Source organism: Dunckerocampus dactyliophorus, chromosome 4, assembly GCF_027744805.1.
Source record: "Dunckerocampus dactyliophorus isolate RoL2022-P2 chromosome 4, RoL_Ddac_1.1, whole genome shotgun sequence".
Lineage (NCBI taxonomy): Eukaryota > Metazoa > Chordata > Actinopteri > Syngnathiformes > Syngnathidae > Dunckerocampus > Dunckerocampus dactyliophorus.
This window is the reverse complement of record NC_072822.1, coordinates 13,891,952-13,898,511: the sequence shown is the minus strand read 5'-3', so window position 1 is coordinate 13,898,511 and position 6,560 is coordinate 13,891,952.

Here is a 6,560-nt window from a genome sequence, read left to right as displayed (position 1 = left end):
AGGACCCCAGAGACCGGAAAACATTTTTTTTATTTACTTTATTGACACACATTTTCAAACAGATACAATGACCGATGTAGTACAATGTATGAGGTAATTTAAAAATAAATAAATACAACCATAAATTAGATTTAAGAAGTACTAAGTGTAATGTGTGCAATTTCACTGTAGCTTTTGATTGGTAACAGCTGTAAAAGTAAGAACACGATTTTAAAAGATGTTGATTAAAATATGGATGTGTTTTAATTATAATTTTAATGGTAATTGTAAGACTATTAATAGTGTTCTCAAATAAATAATAAATACATTTAGATTACATCTTTATTGATTATTATTTAGTTATGTTAATTATGGCAATTTTACTCATGATTTATGTACACTCCTGATCAACAGCTTAAGAACAGTTGAAAAATTTACATTTTACAAAAAATAAATTAAAAAAATAATATGCAAATAAATAAAAATACATGTTGCACTGTTGGATCTTAAGGAGGTTCTAAGTAGAGTTTCAAAGTGCAAAAAGAAGAAATGGGAGTGAGACAAAAAAAAACTTTGAGCAAGCAATTTATTGCAAACAAGCTTTTAAAAGTGCAATAGGCTGTTCATCAGCTGATCAAAGTTAAGACCAGAGCCTTAAAGGCAAAATCTTGGCTTGGATGTGGATTCAATGTGATTTTCTGTCAGGTATTCACACTGCCATGATATCTTGATGGCAAAGGCAAAAAAGCTTGTGGGGCTGCACAAGCGAGGCCACACGCAGCACGCCATTGGTTGGACGCAGTAAGACAGTCATTTGGAACTTCTTCAAAGATCCTGAGGATTATGGGACAAAAAAGTCAAGCGGTAGACCCAAAAAATGTCACTGGCCCTGAGCCAGAGGATCTTTTTGGCTGTCCCTCAAGACACCGGACCATCCTCGACCCAAATGAAGGTTGTTACTGGTGCCGAGAGAAGTCCAAGAACCATCAGACGCCATCTGCCAGAGAAAGGTTTTAAGAACAAAAAACATCTTCATCCTCATCTCCTTCAACGCCACAAAATTGCCCGTTTGGAATTTGCACAAGAGCACCAAACATGGGACATTGAAAGGTGAAAGAAAGTTTTATTCTCTGATGAGAAAAAATCTAACCTTGACGGTCCTGATGGCTTCCAACATTACTAGCATGACAAGGAGAGCCCAGACACGGAGTTTTTTTATTTTCCTTCAAAGGAACAATAGAGTTTCAGGTTGTGCAGGGCCGTCAAACGGCAGCTGGCAATGTGGAGATGTTTCAGGGGGCATCCGTCATGACTGCAGGCCCTCGTCTGTGTGGTAATGACTTGGCTTGAATGGCTTTTTCAACAGGACAACACTGCAGTTCACAATGTCTGCCTGACAAAGAACTTCTTCCAGAGGAATAACCTCACTCTTTTGGACCATCCTGTGTGTTCTCAATCCAGTTGACAACATTTGTGGGTGGATGGCAATGGCAGTTCATAGAAATGGGCATCAGTTCCAGTCAGTTGATGCCCTCCATGAAGCCGTCGTCACCCCCTGGACGCCACACTCCCACGAGCCTCCTGGAAACACTGGCATCAAGTATACCTAAAGCAATTTTTGAGGTGATTAACAAGAATGGCTCAGCCACTCGTTACTGAGTACATTTTATTTCTATTTTGTGGAGGTTTCAGTGTTTTTCTTTTTAGTTATGGTCTTAAGCCTATTTCACTTTAATGTACTTAGAACCTCCTTAAGATCCAGCAGTGCAAAATGTAAGCTGATGCAATTTTTCAACTGGTCTTAAATTTTTGATCAGGAGTGTATCTAGTTAAATATTCAGAGTAACTTTTTTGTGCCTTTGTGCGAAATAGTCAACACAATACTTAAAGTTCAATGTTAATAAGAAGTTATAGTAATCATGTTAGTTTGAGCAATATATTATAGTTTCAGGTCACATTAAATGGCGTACATTTTTCCACTTTTTTGGCTTAAAATTCACTACATAGCATCAGACCTAACGTAAGCATTTATATTTGTATGTGTAAGTGCCTTACACCCTTGCATAAATGTGTCTTGATAGAAATGCAGTGTGTGTTACTGTGCTGTAAAACCATGCAGACATTATGTAGAACTATTTACCTGTTTATTTCAATCTACTGTGCAATTCCTTTTAAAAATTTTGCCATTATGCGTATTAGATATGTCTTAAAATGTGCTGTTAATGCTATTAAATAGTACATAAACTATCACAAATGTTGCATTCTTACTACCTTATTTTAACATCCAAATGCATCCCCCTAAAGAGAGCTGGATGGGGCTTTAATGCATCATTGGAGTTATTGCATACATTTCACACTGACTTCCTTATTATTTATAATTCAAGGGAGCTGTCTTCCCACTGTACATTCTCTTAGGAGTTTGTGTGGTTTTCTTTGTCATTTCCTTATTCGCTGTGTTCTTTTCAGTCAACCTTGTTATTTTTAGATGAAACATAATAGCCAGAATCTTCACAGTGTCTTTGAGAGTTCCATACTTCCTCGGAGTGTTTAATCCATATGACATCTCCTCAGTGCCTGCTGCTTCTTTTGCTTCACAAGTCTTACAATATAAATAAAGATGTTGAGAATATTACAGTGAAAATCTCTGCCTAGTCAGTCAAATAGACTCACTGTTGAATGTCACGATTCATTTATATGGCAAGGCTTTTGTGGGGGGAGGGGGCATTATACGTCGTTTCCTTCTTTTATTAATCAAACAGCAGTTTGAAATGTGTGTCACTGATCTCAGCAGTACACTGTACTTCGCTCCAAGCGAAGGAAGAAAATAGAACAAAAAGTCTATTCCTCAGTAGACAGAAAATGGTTACACTGTAATTCTCTTTGGTGCAGGGCTCCCTTCCCCAGCCTGTGTAATCTACAGTACAAGAATGCAAATTGCAATGCAAATGCAAAATACCACTGAATAATTGATTTGTTGCATACAGTCCCTTTACAGAGAGCCGACGCCTCTTTGCTTGGGAAATGTGGCATTTAAAGCAGATCGGTCAATTAAGTGGATATAAACCGTATATGCAAAAGTCAGCTTAAACACTGTAACTCGAAGGAATTCACAGGAACACCTTTTATTTACATGTTAGTCATTGTAAAATGTCTCAGAAATATGTCATGTGGCTTCAGCAAAGGCATACATTGAGCACTCTTTTATGACATGATGACTTGAAGAAAGGAAACCTACTACAATGTGTACAGTATATACAACACCTGCACGATGTGTAGAGTATGAGTCAGCCGCACAGCAAAGATAATCATGCTCAGGTGTGACTGGCACGCTCATTGAGGTGTTAATTGAAGGTTTTTCTTGTGGGTCAGTGCTGTGGAATTGCAACGCATCACACTAACAGCAGTTTCGGATCGTAGCTGTCAGCTTCCACGTTTTCCCCGGGAACCTCTTGTGTTTTGTCCTTCTTTCACGTTGCCCTTCCATTTAAATGGTTTCCTTTACGTTTCAGTTGCTATCCCTCCTTGACCCCAAATGACACTGTGTAAATTACCAATAGTGGTTTCAGAGAACAGATTGTACAAAAAAACCTGTTTATTTTTCACAATTTCGAGTTAAACCGAATGAGATTTGTCGTTTGGCCCGAAAAGAGGGAGCGGCGTTAATGGCTGTTACAGCACATGCCCGTAGTGTGCATGCGCGTACTGCCGGTACTGTAGTTGACAATAGCGACGGTATTCACGCTTGAGCCGCAGCAATCCGTGAGGACAACGGTGCAGCGCGCTGGCAGTGGCCAGTCAAGCCCATCCTCCCAAAAATGTCCCTTACTTTCAAATGCCAATGTTGACAAGTATGTTTCTTATACTGTGATGAGCTTCTTTAGCTAGACACAAGAGGGGGCAAAACATTAAAAGAATAACCTGCATTATGATGTTTACAATGCAATAATTTGTCCAGCTTGTGTGTTGGTGCCATTAGATGGTGCAGGTGTGCCTAATGCAAGGTGTCTGTGCACATTCCAATCATATACATACATCTGTCCTTTCATGGCTGTGTGCAGGCTTCTCCCTCAGTGCTTTTCCCATCAGGGAGTGTAATTAAACAGCATTCATGAGTGGGCATGCTTATTTATTAGCCTCCATTTGGGCTTAGACAGCTTTAGAGCGACGGAAGAACAAATCCTGGTGGAACACGGCATGCTACAGGCCAAGTAAAACACTGCTGGCAGAATAACAACTACTTCTAAACTTTCCGTGTGTGCTCTGCAGCTTATTCAGAGCTACTTGATGACTTTTTTGTAGGGCTGACATATCAGTACACTGAAATAAATGGCTTTAGGGTGTACTACATTTAATTTTATAAAACAACCATTTCTACTGTACATTGTAAAATCATTATTGAGTGTTTACTCATTTTTGTCATTTAAGGTTGTGTATTAATATGCAATTTAATCATATAAAATAAAAAACTGTATAGTAACTTGTCCATAGGTATGAATGTGAGAGTGAATGGTTGTATGTCTACATGTGCGCTGCCATTGGCTGGTGACCAGTACAGGATGTACCCCGTCTCTCGCCCAAAGTCAGCTACGATAGGCTCCAGCATACCCCCGCGACCCCAGTGAGGACAAGCGGCATAGAAAGTGGATGGATGTAAAGCGCTGCAAGGGCGGCGCAAGGCGTCTTCCTTTAATACGTCTAATCTATTATGTTTCTTTCATGCATGATGTGCTGATGAGCAAGTTTATCATTTCACTAATTGTATTTTTCCAGAGTTTCATCCTTTGCACTTCATACTTTGTTCTTATACGGCCGTTTGTGCCACATGCAAATGTGCAGCTTTCCAAATTGTACCGTCGCCAGAGTCATTTAATTGGGTTCTTATTTGTGAATTTATTAAGACTACCTGTTAATAGTAGGAGAGCATTTTATTTCAGCTGACCATTGGTTACGATTTTTAAAAATGACTAAAATGAGGCCAAATATTAAACATAAATATGATACTTCTTCCATAATTTACATTGCATACTGCAGTATTTTTCTCATTTGACACAAATTGTTTATTTCTGAAATATATCCAGTGGCATCACAGGAAAAGAACCATAATGGGTTAAATCATTACACAGGATGTGACCTGACATTATTGGTATCGGTCGATATCGGTATCGGTAATGAAGTACAATATCAACAATATCCATATAGCTGAGCATCTCTGCTTTTTTGTCATAGAAGGGTTTTATTTGTCCTTCAATTAGCTGTTAATGACAAGCCACAACGTGGAACTGTTATTCAGAAAAAAAATTGGGAAAACCCCCACAAAAATAGAATTATTTTCTGGTGCACTGTGTTTAAAAAATACAGTACAGTCATTCTTTTAAAATAATACACACACTGAATTCTGCAGTGTGCCAAAATGTACATGTCCTCATATTGTGACAAGGCAAAAATTACAATCTCTGGACAAAATGTCATCTTTAAATGGTAAATTCTATATGTCAACATAAGGTGATGCTTAGCTTTAATATTTTGAGCTCCTTTTTTATTTTAAATGATTCACATTTAAATGAAACAGTGACTCTAAGACAGTACAAATGCCACTACAGCACTTCTGTCAAGCTTGAACATATGTTGACTTAAATCTGACATTTCTACATCTACAAATATTTGTATTTTATATTACTGATCTTCCATGTACTGCAGGATGCGCACATATGACATGCATTAGCCTCCTCATTTGTCAGCCTTATCATGCTTGCAAAGCCACAATATGAACATAATAGTTTGAGCATTAATTTCAGTGTCAGCTTAGTCATTTTAATGTATAGATCATTTATTGTAGATGTTACGTTTTATCCAACACGCACCTGCGCCGTGATATATGAATGCATATTTTCATTTCAAGACTGATTCATATTGGAAATGGGTTACAGTGTGTGTGTGTGTGTGTGTGTGTGTGTATGTGTGTGCTGTGAAATAAAGGCTGAGCTAGATGGGGTGGAGAGAGAGAGAAGCTCATTATAATCAGGCAATTATGCTGGCAGAATTAGAAGCGTCCTTATTTTCTCTTGTGGCGGCGTGAGTGTGAAGAGTTGGTGACTGCAGACAAATCCTTGGATGGGACCGACTATCCTGTTAATACGGAGCATCTGTTGCCATGTGTGACCACCACAAACCTGTGGTTTTTGTGTGCTTTTTGGACAGTCAAATGAAGCTTCCCAGGTTCGGTCCTCTAATTTGCATTGATGGGGATTTTTTTTTTCTCCATGCTTCCTTGCTTGAGGTTTTGGCTCAGTGGATGTGATTGAGACGAGAGCAGTTGTTGTTTGACGCCCACAACTCAGGACTAGATGTCTTCCAGACAGTGGTACATAATTATACTGCATGTCTTATTGTATGTATGATATGTATTCATGTATGGCATTGCATTGTTATTTCTTTATGACTTATATTAATTTTGGTTTATATATATTGTGGTTGGTTTTGCTATTTTTACACTAGTGATCCTGTGTATGTTTGTGTATGAATATTTAAATAATAAAAATAAAATAATTCAATAATAATTATATTTTGTGTAAATAAAATAT